The sequence below is a fragment of the Podarcis gaigeae genome (assembly GCF_964106915.1).
Source record: "Podarcis gaigeae genome assembly, chromosome: 13".
Taxonomy (NCBI): domain Eukaryota; kingdom Metazoa; phylum Chordata; class Lepidosauria; order Squamata; family Lacertidae; genus Podarcis; species Podarcis gaigeae.
Genome location: NC_139689.1, coordinates 33776817 through 33798650, shown reverse-complemented (window position 1 = coordinate 33798650; position 21834 = coordinate 33776817). Strand labels below are relative to the sequence as shown.

The following is a 21834-nucleotide window of genomic DNA, read 5'->3' as shown; positions in this document are numbered from 1 at the left end:
GATGAGATGGTTGGACAGTGTTCTCAAAGCTACCAGCATGAGTTTGACCAAACTGCGGGAGGCAGTAGAAGACAGGAGTGCCTGGCGTGCTCTGGTCCATGGGGTCACAAAGAGTTGGACACGACTAAATGACTAAACAACAACAACAACAACTTCAAAAAGTGGTAAAACCCCTGTTGCATTTGGGAGCCCTCCTGCTCATTCTGCTGTGTGGGACCCTGAACAGCTACCCCAAAGTGATGGGTAGTGGTGCCCTCATCTCTATCAATCTTTGCATAAATGGGTCTACAGCTTAATAGAAATCCTATCTTAGACTGCATACTCACCCTAAAATATAACTTTATACGTACTCTTAATAAACAATACCCACATGTGGCAAAAATGACTTGAGAGAATCTCAGAAGGGCTTGAACAAGGGACTTGTCCACATTTGAGCATTATTTAGCAATTAATCCATATTTTCCCCACCCACAATTTGAATTAGATTGGAGGAGTTCACACCCTCACGAATTCGAATTTGTATCTGAGAAGCAACTTTGGTCTTTCCCACGTTCCCTTTTGCATTTATGCTCGCCTACTATTCTGCCAATAGCAGTACTGACAGGGCATGTTTGCAGATAGCTGCCCATGCACCCTTAAAAAAAAAAAACCCTCCCCAAAAGTGTGCAAAACAGCTTCTGCAGTTTTTGCAAATCTAAGGGATCAAAAGAAAAATAAACAAAAGGCTGAACTTGCCTATCTTTACTAGCACGGTGGAAAAGATGAAATCTATGCATGTGTAACAGTTATCTTGCATGTACACACCTCAGCTTTCCTGTGGCTTAAGTTTTCAAATCAGATGGAAGCAACAGTATTTCTCAGTAAATGTTCCTCCCCTGCCATAAGAGTAACAAAATTTGTACCCCTCCTTGCTGCAATTACTGGCAAAAAAAGAGAAAAGCTCCCACTGGTGCCTAAACCCTACTACAGCACTGATGGAAATCTAAAAGAGACAAGTCTCATGTATGCTCCCCTAAGCTCATTGGAGGAGTGGCAAGATACATCTAGTAGTTCGTGTGGGACTAGCAACCAGGGTTCAGTCCCCACTCTAACATTAAGTTCGCTGGGTGACCTAGGGATGCCATATTGCAAAAAGTGAAAATCTGGACGAAATAGCTGTTGAACCAAAGTAAAATCGTCAAAAACGGCACTGCCTACATGGGTTGCCATATGTCCGGGTTTTGCTGGACATATTGCCAATTTCCGCTGCTTCCGACCGCGGTATTCCATGTGGTTCTGGCAAATTCCAGACATATGGCAACCCCACCTTCGGCCAGTCACTCCACCTAATCTACCAAACACCCTTGTTGTGAGGATAAGGTGGGGACTGAGAGAACTATGTATGCCGTTCCTTGGGGGAAAAGTGGAGTATAAATGTAATAATAAATGAGTGTGATAAGTAGGATTCCTAAAGGATGAATGGACATCACATGGTTTCCATGCTTGTCTTTGGTCCTCCCTAACCCTTTTGTGAATTTGGGGTTCCTTTCATTTTCTTCTTTGCTTCCAGCATTCTTTTTCACCCTCCCATAACATTCCCTGGTTACTGCGGTCACCAAGAGAGCTAGAAGCTTATTCTTAAAAAAAAAAGAGGAACTGAGATTCTTAAATGTTGACTAAATGTTTGCATATTTTATTTTATTTTACTTTTTGTTCCTTCATTTGTTCCAAGGAGGAACCCTGGCACAGACAATAGATTTGGGGGCTCCACTCTGGCGCAAACAAAGGCTCCCACCTGGGACACAGTGCAATTCAATTTTTATATGACTTTGGTTTGTGGGATCACTCTCTTTGTCTCTGTTAAATATCAGTTGTCTCTTCATTAGAATGGAGGAACGTCTCAGCTCCTGTGAAACGGAAGGCAGTGCAACAGCCATCTTGCTGGGGGTTAGCTTTGCTTTGAAAATGAAGGGGATGGCTGGCTTTGAGTTTTATTTCATTTTCTTCTCTCTTTTTTTGGTGGGTGACACATACATTCAAGCACTGGAGAAGGTGAGTGCAAAATGGCAAAAGAACAAACAAAAATACGTAATTGGTGGGGATTTTAGTGATATGCCTTTCAGTGAAGTTTGCCTTTGCTCTCTGCTCATCTTATTTTACAGCCTATTTTACTGTCCAGTTCTTGACAAAGTACATATTGCATGTAATTACATGTGAGAAAAGATGAAAAGTCATTTATGGAGGGAATGATGTTCAACAGAAAAATGGCTACAGGCTGGTACTTAACCCTCTCCTTGCCCATCACTTCTCTGCTTCAGTCCCCCCGCACATGCCTCCCCTTCCTCCTTTACGGTGTCCAGATGCAAATTAATCCCTAGATGGATTGAGTGAGCCAAGTGGCTGGCTGCCCTATGCAAGCGATAGCAGAGAATTCTGTTGAAATGAGAAACAGTTCCAGAAACTGCATCAGTTTATGTGTTCATTCACAAGCATCATCGGAAATCAGGCAGGCAAGTATGATCAGTATTCGCTGGTGCCATTCCCCCGCATCCCAAGCCTCAATTCATTGTCATTATTTTTTCTCATTACATGATTGATGACCGCCTCCCTCTATTGAAATGAATGGTGTGGAATCACTCAACAATAATGTAATTAATTACATTGTTAAATTAGGCCACAGCAAACAGCAATCCAAATAACATTGCTTTTGGAGCACCTGAATTGTAGCAGAATGGAAATGGTGCTGCATGTGACAGGAGGCAAAATGGCAAAGTATGCCTTTTTAGATCCTTTGGAATAGCATGCTCGAGGTCTCCTGCTATCTGTTTCCAAAAGCATGGAACCAACTTTACATTGTCAGATGTGGCTGTGTCTTGCATCAGGAATTGATGCTAGCTTTGTCTGAACTAAACTTCAGTTTATTGGCTCTCATTGTATAAATCAGGGGTCAGCAAGTTTTTCAGCTGTGGGCCGGTCCACTGTCCCTCAGATCATGTGGTGGGCCAGACTATATTTTTTGGGGGGAAAGGAACGAATTCCCATGCCCCATAAATAATCCAGAGATGCATTTTAAATAAAAGGACACATTCTACTCATGTAAAAACACGCTGATTCCCGGACCGTCCGCGGGCCGGATTTAGAAGGCGATTGGATTGTATCCGGTCCCCGGGTCTAAGGTTTTATGGTTTTTTTTGTTGGTTTTAGTGTTTCTACAGCGTTGTAAGTCTTTGTGTCACTTTTGTGAGTAAAGCAACTTAAAATCACCATCAGCATCATAGTAGCAAAGGGGACACCTTCCTGTCTCGTTTATAGAGCTCTTCCTTCCACTCTGAGTAAATGATGACTTCAAGTGTTGCAGCTGTTAGGTGGCCTGGCAAGTTCTGGAGGAAGGACAGCAGGCCTGACAGGTTTGGGGAGAAAGGAGAGTTGGGAATAGAACAGACTGTGTAGAGTGAATCTGATCTGAGTATGTGTGTGTTTCTCACTGTCTGACTCCACTGGGAGGGGAAATGTGGAGGGGGGTGGTAGACTACAAGCACTGTATGTCATCAGAATGATTCATTGACCTAGCCCTGGCCAGAGAGTCCAAGGCAGGCCCATACAAAGCTTGTCTGAGGCCCAGGGCGGGAGTCCCCAGTCAGTTGGGAGCCGCATAGTGTACTTGGCATGACAATGTAAGTCCGGCAGCCCCCTGACAGACCACCCCCTCAGCCAGCTTAGACCTCCAGGGCCCGCAACAACAGCCCTTTGATCATGTGCAGTGTGTGTTTGCCTGGCCACCAAGAGGCTACAACCACATACCTGCAGAGTGGAATACTATTTTAGCTTATAAAGGCTTAGCACTCGAAGCTAGGAACTGGCCATGGAATAGGTGTGATATTGATAAGAGAGAGTGTCAGGGACTCTAGGACTTTAATTAAGAACCTTGTGGAATTAGATTGGGACTTAGCCTAGTGAGGTGTCTGCGCTCAAGCCTTTAAGCCTCCTTAGGAATAGGTCTGTGCAATATTAGCCCTTGTGATTGGTGAGCTATTTCTGGTATAAACACTGGGAATCTGGACCTGTGTTTAGTGTGGCCATGTGAATATTGCGCCTGCCCCCCAGGACCCTCTTCTGTAAAGTAGGATCAGTGGCTACACTTTGTGCGTCACTTTAGCTCTCAGCAAGTTTCAAGGACCTTGGGCTGGACAACTCATTCACTCAGCTTAGATTCAGGCACAGCTAGTAAAGGTAAAGGGACCCCTGACCATTAGGTCCAGTCGTGGCTGACTCTGGGGTTGCGGCGCTCATCTCGCTTTATTGGCCGAGGGAGCCGGCGTACAGCTTCCGGGTCATGTGGCCAACATGACTCAGCCACTTCTGGCGAACTAGAGCAGTGCACGGAAACGCCGTTTACCTTCCCGCTGGAGTGGTACCTATTTATCTACTTGCACTTTGATGTGCTTTCGAACTGCTAGGTTGGCACAGCTACCCAGAGCCAAAAATTGGACCTAACAGTGAGCATTACTGCAGCTGATGTAAAAAAACCGCCACATCCTGGCTAAATTTCTGCCTATCATATGGCACAGGGGTGAGCTTCTAAGTGGAAATGAGCTAGCCATCCTTACATTAACTCTGCACAGCTGAAAAAAATATAACTGTGGGAGGAGCAAATAAACATGCTCAAAGCCCACTTTTAATGGGTCTCATTACACTGCCATTCTAAGGGGAAAGCTGATCTCCTTATCTGAGTTGTAAAAAAAACAACCACATCAGGCACTGCTAATGGTTTCTTCGAAGAATTAGAAAGTGGCTTCCAAGCCTCATTTTTAAGGCCTCATAACCTACTGGAGGTGTAATTTTCGCAGAACTAATCCTACTCTGGTGGTGTCATTCTCCCCCCAGGTGGTTGTGACGTTGCTTCAGTTGGCTCATTCACAAATTCTGCTCCCTTTGATCCTGCCCATGAAACAAACCTGTTTTGCCATTTATTTTTAGGAGGGCAAGGCCCCATGTTTCCCTTTGCATCTTACATATATAAATATGTAAGAGGCCAATGCACCCAGGCAAACCAGGATGGATGTGCAGAAGATTTGTTTTAAATATGTCTGTATCATACCCTCCAAACACTTAAGATGGGAGAACACTGGTACATTAATTTTTGTGTTCAGTGAACGACATATTTGTGTGTGTGTGTGTGTTCAGACAGGGAAAAAAAAGCCAGCCACATCCCTGTGGCCAATGGCTAGCTCAGTTAAAGAGCTGTTGCTTTAATACAGGAAGGGAACTTTTTCTGTCAAGGGGCACGATCCTTAAGGAGTAATGGCAGTGGTGGGAGGGCTGCATGCCAACAATGGGTGGGAACATTCTCTATCTGCCTTCCCCCCCTTACATCTTCAATCTCTCTCTCTCTCTCTCTCTCTCTCTCTCTCTCTTGCCACCCCCTTCTCCCTGCTCTCTTTCTGCCATCCCCATACTCGTTCCCTCTCTTTCTCACTTCCTGTGTGTGTGTTAGCGAGTTTAATGGAAGAGACTATGGGTCTGGTTGCGTACACTGCTACTGGCACAACAGACGACAGTTATCAAATAGCAATGGAGGACACTAGGAGGAATCACCTGGGGGAAAAGTACAAATTTACACTGGAGAGTCAGTCACCTGTGCCAAATCTGCCAGCCTGGCCCAAGACCTTTTGGAAAATACAAACGGCACCCTCTCTCACCAGTTAATCCGTGCGATAATCCGTTGTGAAATTCTCCTGCACAAGCCTCATTAAAATAAAAGAGAGCGACACGAAGGTATGACTGTACAATTGTGTGGCATCCGTTGATTTTGGTGGGGCTTCTATAGAAGTTGCAGGTGACTTGTGTCTCAAAGGTCAGATCTCTCTGCTACCTTCAATGGTTTCCAAATATCTCTTAACCTTTTCTGATGCAACATTTGCACCTTGAGTCATGTGTGCACAGAGCAGTCCTTGTTGATCCCACTTTCTTCCGCATTTGCCAGCTATATAAGTGACAGACCAGAACAGAGTGCAGGGTTTGGGCATACTAAACATGCCCCTCTCAAAAGTCAAGTTCAGGAGTGGCCTTACATGACGCATTTTTGGACATGAAGGCTTTGTTTGCAAAATATTGTGTGACTGTTTCACGTTAGTGCACTGAAATAATGTCCCACAAAAGATGAAACTTGGGGCATGTGCTAGCTAGAAACTCACGTTTCTGTTAAACTATCACAATTTTTTTTATTTGTCTTCAAAATCATGGAAATTTCCCCTCAATAGGTTCTAAATTTGGTCAAACAGGTTCTCCCCTCCCTAGATGACAATACATGCTTTCTGATTAAGATAGGGAGGGAAAGGAAGCGGGTATAATTAAAAATCAGACATGAATTATTCAGGGCTGTCAACTACTTTAAAAAATGTTAGGAGAGGCTGGGTTTTTTCTTAAAGGTCAGATCCCAGAGCCTTTTTGGAGCCTCAGCGATTATAAATGCTATACAATTTTGGCAGAGATGAACTGGCAAAAGCCATAATAAAACAGGGCAGGATGGAGTGGGAAAGCACACAAACCAACTCTGAAGTTATTAAAGAATAGGATACAAAATCATATGTAGGCTTCAGTTAAAGACCATGGCAGCGTAACAACAAGGGCAAATGAGGAGGCATGTTTGCTACATTGGCAAGACCTTTTTTATTTTTAATGTCCTTGATGATTGAAATGCCACCCGTGTCACAAATTCACTGTGTGACCTTAGGCAAGACACCACCCTCCCCAATCCAATCTGCAACATGGGTCTAAAAATAATAATAACTTACAGAGTTGTAAGGATTACTGAGACAATAAGTGTGAAGTGATATGAATGTTAGATAAATACCTGGTGTTATTATTGAAGCTTAGCTTGCATTTACCTGTTGCCTCACTTTGTCTTCACAGCAGTCTGGCTGGGTGTTGTGGCTTTTTTGAGAATGAAGATAAGGCTGGGAGAGTTGGGCACAGACAAATGGAATATAACTAAAGAGAATGTTCACCTGCCCAATGGTTTGTCTTCCTGTGGTGATGCTCTTGCACAGCTTCTGTTTATTTAAAAGAAGCTTGTGCAGAAGGGGTGTGTGTGTGTGTAACCACATGTTCATGTGCTAGAAATATATTTTCCTCCTCAGGCACCAAAACTGCTTTAAGTCTTAGACTACCTTTAAGGCACATCTGCTCCTTCAAAGAATTCTGGGCACTGTAGTTTATTAAGGATTGCTGAGAATTGTAACTCTGTGAAGGATAAACTACAGTGCCCAGAATTATTTGAGAAAAATAATGTGCTTCAAATGTACCTTAATTATGTAGCGTATACACAGCCTCAGCAGGGTTCTCTAGGCCCCCAAACCAACCTGGCTGTTTTAGCATACCCAAAAGTGCTCATAATGGACAATTGAACCAAACGGTGAGAGTCAGACCCTTTTAGCTTCTGTCGAGCCTTTGCTGGTCAACCTCCATGTCTCCCTCCTGCATGGAGCCCCTTCACAGTACATCCAGGCTGCAGGGCAAACACACACACATGGCGCTCCATGGCTGACCTGCTTTCCTGACAAACAACAATTTGTTTTATGACAGAAGAGGAAATTGCCGTCAGTTTCACAAGAGCCAGCTCGAGTTTGTTTGATGTGCTCTGCCCTGCGGGAATAGGAGATCTCCCTCTCCCTCTCCCTCTCTCTTTCCCTCCCTTTCCTTCTTCTCTGCCCCCCTTTTTTTCTAATTACTGTTTGAGAAGCAGCTGCATGGAAGCAGTTCTGGGAGAGGAGGAGCAGCGGTGGCTGAAGAAGGGAAAGCAAGCCAGACTGGCACCCATGTTTGCTGAGAAGTTTCACTTACAGACCTTAAACTATTTCCAAGCAGGCAGTAAAAACAGTTGTGGTGGCTCTGACTGGAAGTGTGTGTGTGTGCATATGCGTGTGTTTAGGAAGAATTAGATTTCAAGAACAAGCCTGACTCCATCAACTGCTTTGTGTGGCAGATCTGTTCTCTTTAGAGATGATCTGCTTCCTCATTGTTTTGGCTGCTACTGGTTTTTAAGCTTACCAGTTTTGTGGATGGCCTTTCTTGTCAGTGTTCGCAAAAAACACTGCCAGGGAATATCCTGCTGTCAGCATTGCCATCTGAACTCTTAAGTGGGGGAAATGCTGGCAATTTGGCAGTTAAAATGCTCAAGCTGAGATGATAAGTTCAAATTATTATGTGCATTTGGGCATACATCTTGTCTTCTTTGGTTTGTTGCTGTGCCTCGTTGGTCCAAAGTCCTCCCAAGTCATAACATATGGCCTCTCCTGTTCCTGGGTCCCGTTGGAGGTTTTCCCCAAGCCTCTTCACCTCAGATTCTTGATTCCTTTACCCTGTTTCTCATGCACCTGCTTTTCAGCTGATTACCCAACACGGTTTCTTCCTTCGCCTGTGATGTCATGACAGGAAGCCTTCCACCCACCCACTTTACATTCATCTTGCTTGCTTAGAACTACTTTTACTCAGTGGCGTAGCGTGGGTTGTCAGCACCCGGGGCAAGGCAAGTAATTTGCGCCCCCTAACCCGTGGATTGCGCCCCCTAACCCTAACCCCCAGATGTTGCGCCCGGTGCGGCCGGCCGCCCCTCACCCCCCACGCTACGCCACTGTTTTTACTGTCCTCTTTTTCCCTACAGCATAGAGCTGCTTTTGTCTCTAGGCCCCTGCCCCTGCTCTGCACCCACCTTAAAGCCTTCCAGTCACCTAGATGAAACTGCAATGTTTGTCAGTGTTCCGTTAATACAGCTAACCATTTCCCGCTGGGTAGTTTGACTGTTCAGGATCATTCCAAAACAGCCACTGCAGCCAATGATAGGATGGGAGGCCTCAACAGTGACATGCATTCCGGGCTGTTTTAAATTTATTTTGAATAGATGGGTGGTTAAGGTACATTGCCTTTTGTTCTAGGCACTGGAATCCATTGTCTTCCACTGCTCTTAGCTCAGTGACTCTTTGCTCAAACCGCTTTGGCCAGAGTGGTGCTATAGAAAAGGTATCAGGTTTAAATATATGGTACCCTGGTTTAAGGGACGCAGGTGGCGCTGTGGGTTAAAGCCTCAGCGCCTAGGACTTGCCGATTGAAAGGTCGGCGGTTCAAATCCCTGCGGCGGGGTGCGCTCCCGCTGCTCGGTCCCAGCGCCTGCCAACCTAGCAGTTCGAAAGCACCTCTGGGTGCAAGTAGATAAATAGGGACCGCTTACCAGCGGGAAAGTAAACGGTGTTTCCGTGTGCAGCTCTGGCTCACCAGATGCAGCTTTGTCACGCTGGCCATGTGACCCGGAAGTGTCTCCGGACAGCGCTGGCCCCTGGCCTCTTAAGTGAGATGGGCGCACAACCCCAGAGTCTGTCAAGACTGGCCCGTACGGGCAGGGGTACCTTTACCTTTACCTTTACCCTGGTTTAAATCCCTACTGAGTCATAAAACCCACCGTACTGCTCAACCAAGTCTAACTCATAGCATTTTGGGGAGGATAAACATGAGGGAAAGAAGGATATCTAGACTTTGAATTCCAACGAAACAGGGCAAAGGGTAGATCTAAATAAACCAACACATATGTTATATTTCATCCCATTAACAAAGTGGCCAATCCAGGACCCCTAGAATTTAATCTTTTCAAGCCCACTAGTCCTTGGCTGTATACATACTGTATTACCAGCTTTAAAACACAGGGTATTATTCTTCTCAATTCAGATCAAAGCTGGTTTGAGGAGAAATGCATCTAAACCCAGTATTTCATAAGAAACAACAGGCTGGATTGTGGCTAATGTTGCTTCCCAAACTAGCAGTGGGAGCACATTGGATGCAGAGTGTAAATAGGAGTATATACAGAGCCTCTATGCTCTGCTGGTGCAACTTACTGTGAAAGTATATTTCTGCAGTGTATTGGCATGAGCTGGATAGCAGAGGCTGAAATCTGTGTGTCTGTGTCTTGTGGTTGGATAATCTTGCTTCTGCAGTAGGTGGTATTAGGAACTAGATTGAATACATTTACTTGTGACCTATATCTCAGGGTGGAATTACATGTTACACAAGAAACATGGTGTTCCCAGCCATGTGTTCTCCTTGTAACCAGAGGTGCTGCTGTCAGATTTGAAGTGCAGGAGATCATAATGACAGTCACAATAGCCATGCCCCCAAGGAGATTCAGATATACACATCTACAGTACACAGCAGAATACCTGTTTTATTCGGATCAGCTGACGGTCATAGAACAGCAAGCATGCTGGACTCTGGTTGGGGAAACCTGGGTACAGATCTCCTGATCAGCCATGCAATTCACAGGGTGACTTCAGGCCAGTCACTTCCCGAACCTAACCTATCTGTCAAAGGGATCATGAGCCAGACCAGACCTGTCCTCTACCCCCACCCCAAGCTTACAATGCTGCCATAAACCGGCTTCAGCAGATGTTGTAATCGCTCCTTGCTATGAAAAAAGCCCCAGAGCTTTGCTCTCCTAGTCTTCCTGCTCCACTATAGCACGGCTTCTAACATAAAGAAGATGTTTGCAAGGGAGCAGCCGCAAGCCCATGAGATGGGATGCCTAATGGTTTGCCAGCCTGCTGCTTCTGTTCTGCAGATTTTCTCCTGCTTGGTCAGTTTCTCTTTGATGCATCATCAATGGTAGTAGCAGGGGACAGGTGAGAACAGGGTGATGCTGAAGAGGATATGATGCTGGTGTGGTGTGGGAGAGCTGTTTAAGTCGGAGGGAGGACTTAGAGACCATCCACAAAGTAGTTTAAAAAAAAAAGGAATCAATGCGTTACTGTACTCTTCTGCTGGCACACACTCATTTCCTTTCAGAGGAAAAACAACCTCTCCTTCCTTTTGAAGAAGCAGTAGGACTTTTGGTACATAGTTTGGGGGACAGATGTCCAGGGTGCCACTTATCAGAATGAGCTGGAGGATCCTAAAAATGCAGCAGGGTTGTCTAGCTGTATTTTGAAGTAAGTACATAGCCATTTAAAGAGGAGGGAGGTTTTCAGACCATTAAGTCCAGAATGTAAAATGATCTAACTGTACCACTTCACCACCACCAGTAGCAGCAAAAGTACAGATCATTTTCTGCTAAGAGTTGTATCCCTTTCAGGGTACATGTAAAAGGGGTGCGGGAGAGAAACTGAGAGATTTTTAACAGAGAAATACTGGAACGGGAAGCACTGAGAAGCCCCTCCCTCATCCAGTTTTCCTGTCTATATTACAGTCTCCACAGCTACACTTTGAAAAAGCCGTAAATGTCATGGAAAACTGTATGTGACCATTAGTAAGCATTTTTTTTTGCTATAAAGTAGCTGAATCTATGGAATTCATGCTTTCCAAAACAATATTGTAAACCAAGCACAGCTATCCTTTGAAATTCGCACATATTAGAATATTGCAATGCAGTTCTTCAACCACTGTTTACAAAAAATGCATATATTACGGGAGAGTTTACTATCTAGATAAAAATCTAGATAGCCTGATTGATTGATTGATTGGTTGGTTGGTTGGTTGGTTGGTTGGTTGGTTGGTTGCATTTATATACTGCCCTATACCTGAAGGTCTTAGGGTGGTTCAAAGGGCAGTTAAAATAGTGTACAAAAATGCACTATATTAGGAGAAATTGCTTGCAAAAATTCACACGTCAGTCAAAACTTCATAAAGAAATTTGTTTATTAGGATAAATTTGCAGTAAAATGCAAAAAGTCTGCCACTTTGGATGCAAAGTAGTAGACACAGAAGCCATTTCCCCATTTCGTCCCCAGAAAATGCAACACAGAGAGGAATGGATGCCACATCTGTGTAACCTGCTTGGCGTTGTGCCCTTCACTCTACCCTTCTTCTTCTTCTTCTTCTTCTTCTTCTTCTTCTTCTTCTTCTTCTTCTTCTTCTTCTTCTTCACATTTCTATACTGTCTTCCATCTGAAGTTCACAGGGCAGTTTACAATATAAAAACACAAGAATATATAGCATGATAAAAAACAAAAACAATAACTCCACCAGCACACACACAGTTTAAAAGGCTATACTGTAGATTGTTTAATAAGCCAAAGGTCTGGGAGAAATGTTTTTGCCTGATGTCTCAAGATACGTAATGAAGGTGCCAGGTGAGCCTCCCTGGGGAGAACAAGTGGGGAGCCACTGCAGAAAAGTCCCATTCTTGTGTTGCCACCCTCCAGACCTCTTGTGGAGGCGGCACACAAACAAGGGTCTCAGATGATGATCACAGAGTCCGGGTTGGTACATCTGGTGAAACCTTGAGGTATTGTGGTCCTGAGCTGTTTAAGGCTTTTTAGGTGAAAACCAGGAATTTGAATTGGGCTAGAAAACTAACTGGCAGCCAGTGCAAACAGGCTAGAATTGGTGTTATAAGTTCAAACTGTCTTGCCCTGGTGAGCAACCTGGCTGCTGAATTCTGCACCAACTTCCGAACCATCTTCAGAGGCAGTTGTTTTTCTAAAGCATTGCAAGACCAGGCATTGGGTTCCTCTACCCCACCCCATGCAAATAAGAGACCAATGAGGCTGGTTTTTGGGTCAAACATGCCACAACGGTATTGAATACAGATGAAAGAGGTTTAGCTTGGGCATGGGGCAATCAAAATACTTCCAGCCAGTCCTCTGGAAGTGACGCATGGTCAACCCAGATGGGGGTTCCCAAGACTTATATAAAATAGGGTGACTCCGCAGGGACCACCATTTGGGGACACCCCCCCCCTGGGCACACGGACATGGCCACTCCCCCCTGGATACATTTAACGGGATACCCCAGCATTTGGAGGGGCAGGCAGAGACTACAACCTTGCCTCCATCCAAAAAACGAGGATTGCCCCAATGCCTAACCAGTTGTGACAATTGCTATGATGTAGGCAAAACCACTGGGTCAGTCCCTTGTCAGGGCCCCGGTGAAGCCTTTGCCATCTTGCAGTACAGTGGCACCAAAAGGGGTGAGAGGACGTGCAGTAATCTAACCTACAGGTTACCAGAGCACAGACAACAGAAGTTAGGCTATCCCTGTCCAGATAGTGATACTTTAACCATCAATTAAAGCATTGGCTAATTTATTTGCTGATTAAGATTATTAATAAAGTGTATTCAGTTTATTAATGCCTTTTGTCAAGGGTTAATGGCTCTACTTTAACTTTGCACACTGTGTGGCAGTGCAGAAGGGTCAAATGGAAGCATCTCCCGGTTTCTACACTGTATTTTGTGACGTAGCCTTTCTGCCTTGCTGGGTGAAGCATACAGGGCTGTGTAGGATCACTGAAATGGGTCCTTTGTTTGGAGAGAGAAATTGCTATGGCAACAAAACCCTTTGCAGAACCATCTCATTCTGGAATCCCTTTGACCTTGACCTGAACTCATTGCCATTTTTGCTCTGTCACACAAGCGTGCCCGGCTCCAAAAGGAACAAGGCATGAGCAAACCAGCTCGTCTCCGCAGCCATCTCTTTTACACCGCTCCACCCTGTTCTGTGGGTGAGGAACTCCATAAATGAGTGATTTATAGATGGGCTTGGCTTAACTAAAATATACACACATACAAGCAAAAAAGCAATGAATTGAGCCCTGTTTGGTATCTAACAGCTAGACACCCATATTCGAGCTAGTAGTGGTGGCCTCACCATTGAATTTCAGTCAGCAAGCTGTGCATTTTCCACACTAAAATAATTAAAATTCTGAATCCCTGTGATCTAAGTCCAGTACCAAGGAAAGCTAAGTTCGGCTATCTTTCTGAGATGGGCATAATTTATTGTATTTTATTTACTAACTTATAGCAGATATTTACAAACCGCCGACTCAAAGAAAATATCAGTGTGCAGCAATGTATACAAATAGAATGAGACGTGAAAATGTCATCGAAATAATCATTAAAATGGCCAGCTTTTCTTGCAGGGGCAAGGGGATTACACAAGTGAATAGGCCTATGGCATGGCATAAAAATCTCTTCAAGAGACAAATGAAAGTTAGCTGCGAGAAGTGCTTTTTTCTGGGGGTACGCAGGGCGACACATACCCTTAAACATTTTGTGAATCTCAGTTTGGCTTATTGAGAGGCAGTATTTCAATATGAGTAGGAAAATGAGAGTACCCCTAAACATTTTTTAAGGAAAAAAAGCACTGGCCGCTACGATATATGCCAAATCTCTGCTGGAAGAGAATTCCACAGGATCTGACCAGCAACATTAAGTCTACTTCTAGTTAAGGCCTGCCAGACCTCTGTCACACAGTTGACAACTAACAGCACTCGTCTGGATAACCTAAACACTGATATGGGTAAGCCAAAGTTGTTCAGAGCTTTGCATATTAATACAAGAACTTTGAAACTGGTCAGGTAACTTATAGGCAGCTGGTGCTGAAGTTTTGGCAGAACCTTCACATGCTGTTGGCCGTCTACATACTTTATTCAACAACTTAAAACTATTTTGCGTAAGTAATTCTCCATTTAATAGTCATGGCGGCAAGGATCAAAGAGCTATGTAGGACACTGAAGCTCCACCCCCAACCACACCTCCGAGCTCACTTTCAATCATTTCTTTGCAGCCATAAGGCCTAGAAACTTGCTTTTAATTGTTTTCAAATCAAAATGGAGACGGCTAGAAAGCAGAATTCTGCACTCAGTGCCACAAGTTCGCCTGTACACCTTCAGAATTGTGACATACACAGAGCTCTGATTAATCCACCTATCTGTACCACCAAAGGGAAAGCTATGATCCACCCATCAGCTCCTCACAGACCAGGGAAAGGTAATCTGTGGTCTTACAGACAGAGCTGGATTCCCATCAGCCCCAGGCAGCAGAGATTAGGGATGATGGGAGATGTGGTCAAGAACATCTGGAGGGTCACAGGTTACCCACCCCTGCCACAGACTAACCACAACATATGCCACAAGCGGAGCAGCAGATCTGACTGTTCCCTTTGTTTGGAAAGCTGCATTCCAGCCTACTGTGAAGTCTGCCCTCCTTCCAGGCATGTAAGAGGCATTATCACAGTTCAATAATACTTTCCAGTCTGGCACAAGCTCTTGAACAGGGTGTGGAGCAGGGCTAGTGAGGGGTGTGGCCTAAGAAAAGGGTGTGAGGCCTGGGCAGGATGTGTGATCTCAGGAGAGTCCCAAGGACCAAACAGAGCCACATTCACCCCCTGGCCCAAATAATAATAATAATAATAATAACTTATTATTTATACCCCGCCCATCTGGATGGGTTTCCCCAGCCACTCTGGGCTGCTTCCAACAAAGATTAAAAATACATCAAAATGTCACACATTAAAAACTACCCTGAACAGGGCTGCCTTCAGATGTTTTCTAGTTGTTTATCTCTTTGGCATCTGATGGGAGGGCGTTCCACAGGGCGGGCACCACTACCGAGAAGGCCCTCTGCCTGGTTCCCTGTAGCTTTGCTTCTCTCAGTGAGAGAACCACCAGAAGGCCCTTGGCACTGGACCTCAGCATCTGGGCAGAGTTCCCCTTTCCTGGTTTAAACTCTCCATGCTGTCAGGAGCCAATGCAGCTGCTGTTCACTTTTAAGAAACATTCAGGCAATTACAAATTGTGTGAATCACTTCATGTCTAATTTGCCAGCTCAGTTTTGGCCCTGGGTCCACTCACAATAAAGAGACCAGCCAAGTCTGCATGGGGGATATAATGTGGAAAAGATTCTTGCACCCTCCCAATCAATCTATAAAAGGGAACCCTCTGGACCTTCCTGCCTCTGGCCAGACAGACACCTGTGTGAGAGTGTGTGCCTGGGCTTTCTAGCTCCTTACTGGCCAGGTTTAATGGACCACTGTTCGCTGGGCTGGAAACTGAAGAGAGATGGAGGCAGGGCTTATTATTTTTTTAATCAAAACCACATGCAGGTTTAAACACTTTTAAAATCCAGATATTAATCTACAGTGATTGTTTCACAATTTCCCGTGATTCACGAAGCCCTGCTATTTCCCTCCTCAGATGTGTGGAGTTGCGGGAAATGTTTTTGAAAGAGCACCTGCGATTCCTGACACCATCCTTCAGCTAATGTTAATTAGCTAGGAGAAGAGTTGAAGTATTGCCAGAAGCTCCGGACCTTGCCTAGCTTGTACTAAGAAAAGCTCAGAGACCTGTGCTGAGATCTAGCAGCTCAGTTCCCACAATGCATATCTCAAGGAATTTGCAATCATGCCACAGCAGTGGCCGGGAGCCTATGGCCCTCCATAGGACTCCAGCTCCCATCAACCCCATTCAGCATGATCAATGGACAGGAATTGTGGGAGCTGTAGTTCAGCAACATTCAAAGGCCCACAGGTTCCCCGTTCCTGAGCCACAGCATTGCAAGAAGCACTCTGCTTTGTAGCTCAGCTGTTGCAAAGGCTATCTGAATGTCTGCCTCCAAGGTCAGAGGCAGTATCCTTCAGAATGCCAATTGCTGGAAACTGCTTTTGTGCTCAGATCCTGCTTGCCAGATTCATCTGGTTGGCCTCAGCGAGAACAGGAGGCTTGACTAGGTGGGCCGTTGGCCTGGTTCTTATGTTCTTATGAATCATCAGTAGCAGTGTTTTGGCAGGGCTGTCCCAAGACATTTTGCTGCCTGAGGCAAAGGACAAGATGGTGCCTCTCCCATTCCACACCTAAAGACGACCAGTCAGGCAACTGAATACTAGCAATGAAACTGTGTCTCCTGCAAGCTAGACTGGGGACACAGGGCCGGCTGCATGGTGCACCCTGCTTACTGGGCAGCTGCCTCACCTTCCTTAATGGCAGAGCCGGTGCTGTGTTTAGGAAACCTCAGTTAACACAGCAACCATTTCAGTTTTTTTAAAAAAGTAGAGTGGAGCAGAAGGAAGCTAGATGATAGAAAGTAGGAACCAAGGGTGACAGAGAAGTAGATCTGGATTTATAAACTGGTGATTTAACGATTTGGCAGATTTGCCTTTTGCAGCACTGTTACCTAGTGAAGGGAAAAAAGAGGGCGGGGGGAGAGGGAAGAGAGAACAAATTACAGATCCCTGGGAGGAAGGAAGCAAAGTCTTAAGGCAGCGGAGGAGGAGGAGGAAGAAGGGATTTGAGGTAGGGGTGGGAGATGCAGACGCGAGTCTATGTGTCTGAGCCACAGAGATGCTTTTGAGCCACCTGGAAGGGCGGATTCTGAACTGCAGACATCAAAAACCCACCGACGGACGCACTGTCTCCGGGACCGAAAGCCTTAGCCGGGTGCTGAGTGTAGGTCTTTCCTGCTGTCAGGCAGAAAAGCTTGCAGGGGGAGGGAGTTTGGATATTTTATTTTATTTTATTTTGAAACAAGGCCTGCAGAGATCAAGGAAAGTAAGGAAGTGAGTGGACCAGAAAGTCCAGGCCTCACACGGCATTTCTTTAAACATGCTACGAAAATTAGATGGAGTCAGAATCAAAGTGGAGGATTTGTTTCAAGCGAGTGATGGTGACTTTCCTAGCTGAGGAACAATTTTTGTTGTAAGAAAAGTGAACTGTCCCTGATAGCAGATACCCTGACACCCACCCACCCCCAAAAAAAAACGGAGAGAGGAAAGACCTCTGCGCTTTTTTCTGGCCTGTTCTGACCTACCGAAAAGTTATTTTTTGTTTCTTTATAGACTCATAACATGGATGTATTTATTTAAGTGACTTCTGGGGGTGTACACAACACCAGTTTAAGGTGGATTTGATGCGTCTTCATGTGAGCATGTTTTTTCACTGTGTCCGCACAACATCGTCCAAGTGGCAGCGCACACTTTATTCCCATTTAATTCTGATTTGCGCAATCCACAGATAACACAGTATGGGGAGGAATGTGACCTAAAATCGCACATTACCTAGGTATGGATGCACTAGAGCGCATTGGGTAGGGGGGCTATTTCCCCCCAAAGGTGGTGCTTTGCTGTGTGCTGTCCATCGCAACACACCCTACTTCCATTTGCTCATCACCTGAATGCAAACTAACAATTTTGTTACCCATAGGTAAAGATACAGATTGCCTATTTCCACCAGTGGTTGCTGAAGGCACATTTGTATGGTTTTTGTAATTTTTTAAAATAGCTGTTTGGTGCGGAACTTCTGTTGCACACAATGGCTGTATCAAAAATAAATATTAAATAGGCCAAAGCAGGTATGGGGGTAGTGGGGGGAACCAAAAGAAGACAAACTGTCTCCACACCCCTCTCCTCCAGATTGCTTGCCCCATCCTGCCTTGGCCATGTGTGCTTGTGTGTGTGCATTTGAAATGTACTGTTTAGGTCCTTCTCCAAAATCACTGTGGCTTTCTGTGTTGGGCGGATGCATGGAGATCAGAGGAGCCTGTGTCTCCACCTGCCCAGCTGTTCTTTGCTCTGGCAAGGCACTCCTTTGTGGGCTGCTAGCTGTTTAGCTGATGGGGCCAAGCACAATGCACAAATATGTTTTCGGTTTTGAAACTGCTGTTTTGCGCGAATTTGGTAAAAAAAAAAATCTATTGCAAAAAGTAAAAACTGGCCATTTTGCCCACTGTGAAACATGCCTGAAGCTTGGGCTTTGGTAAAGTTTCATTATTGCACTAATGCATTGATATTTTTTTAAAGGTGTATGTGGATAGGTAGACACCTGGGCACAAGCCCACAGTGGATCTCAGGTGTCTGGAATGTCAGACAGATGGGGAAGTATTAATGGAGGAGACAACGCCACATAGTGCAACTACATTCCATCAAGCACTGCTTGCTGGCATAGACAGGAAACATTGAGATAGTTTTAAACTGAAAGCACTTTCAGTTGGTTAAAGCATGAGGCTGATAATGCCAAGGTTGCAGGTTTAATCCCCGTATGGTTCAGCTGCATATTCCTTCATTGAAGGGGGTTGGACTACATGATTCTCTGGGTCCCTTCCAACTCTACAATTTTATGATTCTAAGTGTGGACAAAAGATGTACAGGAAAATTGGGCCTGTAAAACCCACTTGCACACAGCCTCTGTTTACTCATACACACCCAGGTTAAAATACTGCAGAGCGGCTAACAGGTAAAAATAAATAACTGGACACAAACCCCACGTAAAACAGAAGCAGCAGGAGAAGACAATGCCAGGTTTAAAACTGTATAAAAAGTCAACATTTAAAAAGCTTTGGCATGTACAGTGGTACCTCAGATTACGTACTTAATTCATTCCGGAGGTCTGTACTTAACCTGAAACTGTTCTTAACCTGAGGTACCACTTTAGCTAATGGGGCCTCCCGCTGCTGCCACGCGATTTCTGTTCTCATCCTGAAGCAAAGTTCTTAACCTGAGGTACTATTTCTGGGTTAGCGGAGTCTGTAACCTGAAGCGTATGTAACCTGAAGCGTATGTAACCCGAGGTACCACTGTAATAAGGCCTTACCTTGGCATGAAAAAGACTCCAGCACCCTTGGGTAGGACCCAGTGGTACTAACACCTGCCCTGGTATCTGGGTCTGTAGGCCGCCATTTTAATTCCCCACAATACTGCTGATAACAGGGCATTGTGTGAAACTCAAGTGGCCAACGGCTGCTCTCACCATCACTGCCAAGTAAACCCACCCACTTAAGAAGGGGACTGCTAAAGGACATTTATGCCTAGGGTTCCCTCAGCCAGTGGAGCCCTCCATAATCCCCTGTCTCCATGGAAGACATTTCAGAATTGGGGTACCACAACTGGAAAAGCCCTGTTTTAAAGGCAGTGGTGGTGGGGACCCCAAAGAAGGACTTGTGAGAATCATTTTAGTGTCCCAGCAGATTCATGTGAGAGAAGAGAATAAACTGATGTTGTTGTTGTTTAATTTCAGTTTACAGTGGTACAGCAGCAGGAGGCCCCATTAGCTAAAGTGGTGCTTCAGGTTAAGAACAGTTTCAGGTTAAGTACGGACCTCCGGAACGAATTAAGTACTTAACCCGAGGTACCACTGTATTGAGGGACGCGGGTGGCGCTGTGGGTAAAACCTCAGTGCCTAGGACTTGCCGATCGTATGGTTGGTGGTTCGAATCCCCGCGGCGGGGTGAGCTCCCGTCGTTCGGTCCCAGCTCCTGCCCACCTAGCAGTTCGAAAGCACTCTTAAGTGCAAGTAGATAAATAGGTACCATTTTATAGCGGGAAGGTAAACGGTGTTTCCGTGTGCTGCGCTGGTGCTGGCTCGCCAGCTGCAGCTTCTTCACGCTGGCCACGTGACCCGGAAGTGTCCTCGGACGGCGCCGGCTCACGACCTCTAAAGCGAGATGAGCACGCAACCCTAGAGTCGGACACGACTGGCCCGTACGGGCAGGGGTACCTTTACCTTTACCACTGTATTGCCTGCCCTTCACCCCAAGATCCCATGGCAGCTTACAACAATTTGAAACCATCTGACCACCAGCACCCATCTACCAGCCAAATCACCTGGAGTCACCTCCAAGCATGCGTTCCAGGGACAAATGAAATAATTAAATCTTTCGTGTGTAGATTCCCCACCCCCCACCCATAAGTAACTACAGAGAGCCCTCACAGATAGCGCATTAGGGGAAAGGGCTTCAAGGACAGTCAGTTGGCTTATGAGGGGTTTCTCTGCAGATGTGAGCCCTGGCATCACTCTTCCTTAATAAATTAAGAACTGCTCTGCCCAGATTTGCCCATGCAATCCAGGCCACTCTGCGCCACAAGCAGAGAGAGCAGGTGCTCTGTAAGAAAAGTGCCTGCAGAACAGAATAGCTCCAGGTGACTCAGGAAAGTGAGTGAACCAAATCACGCACTTCATGAGTCAGGTAGGAAACATTCAAGTGTTATGAAGTGATATTATACTGCATCGTACCACTGGTTTTCCCAGTCCAAAACTGTCTACTCTTGCCGGGTAGCAGTTGAGTCTCTTCAAGATCTACGCCTTTAAACTGGGTATGCCAGGAACAAAACTGGAGACGACTTTGGTTATTCATAGTTCGCGCCATGTCACTCGGCTGTAGTCCCATTTGCCTGACTAATCGGATGAGGAGGAAATTCCCTCCCAAATTTAGGCATCACGCAAACTCTGAGGTACAAATTGCACCAGGTTATCCTAAAAGAATATTTGCTATGGGCTGTTTCCAAGTGCATGCCACCATGAATACTATTTCTAACGATGGCATTCCCTCCTATAGCCTAGAGATAAAGTCTTATGTGAGGTACCCTTTCTGAACAGAATTCCCATGTTAATAAGAGGGAAGTGAAAGCTGTTGTGAGGATTTTCTACTTTGGGTGTCAAAATAACTTGGACCAGCCTTGCTTAGGGGCCGAACGGTACAGATTATATAACTATAGACCCAGTAGGTCTTTTTCAGATTGTAAATTTGCTTTTTAATAAACAACAGAGAATGCAGAAGTAATTGGGGTGAGTGGATGCCCTTACTCCTTTTCCCACATGCAACTGTCCTGTTACAAATAACCCCATGGCAGTTTTCCTCATGTAGCATTTTTGAGACAAAGAATAATTGGGCCAACATTTACTTACTTGCTTGCTTATTTATTTATAAAACCTTACATACTACTTGGAACAATAAAAACATACATACAATAAAACCAAACCCACTAAATACATTAAACAGCTACCAAAAATACCAGCCTCATAAATAATAATCCAGAATCAACAAAAATAGCAACTGATAAAACTCCCGAAGCCAGGTGAAGAAAAAGGAAATCACCTTAACATATTGGCAATGATAACATTTCTTTAGCTGTAGTTAGAGGATATCCCCCTGGGGTGTTGTGAGGTATGTCCCAGGGGCCAGGGGCCTGTTCCTATAAGCTTTTGGACCAGGCCCCAGATCTGCCCTTTCCCCGCTTTTAAACAACTGAACAACAACAACAACTTTGCCTATAGGGTGAATGGTCATACTACAAAGCGCAGTGCTGGTGAAACCCCAGCTAGCCACCATT

General features: G+C 45.2%; 1 protein-coding gene and 1 long non-coding RNA gene across 3 annotated transcripts in view; one reads left to right on the top strand and one right to left on the bottom strand.

The window, feature by feature from the left end:
- Positions 1–8537, bottom strand: part of LOC310829872 — a 102229-nt gene extending 93692 nt beyond the window's left edge. The window contains exon 1 of the long non-coding RNA XR_014557390.1: positions 8463–8537. This is a non-coding gene — a long non-coding RNA (uncharacterized lncRNA). The remainder of the gene's footprint in view (positions 1–8462) is intronic.
- SP6 (Sp6 transcription factor) overlaps positions 1–21834 on the top strand; it is a 99164-nt gene that overhangs the window by 34447 nt on the left and 42883 nt on the right. The gene's annotated exons all lie outside the window — the stretch shown is intronic.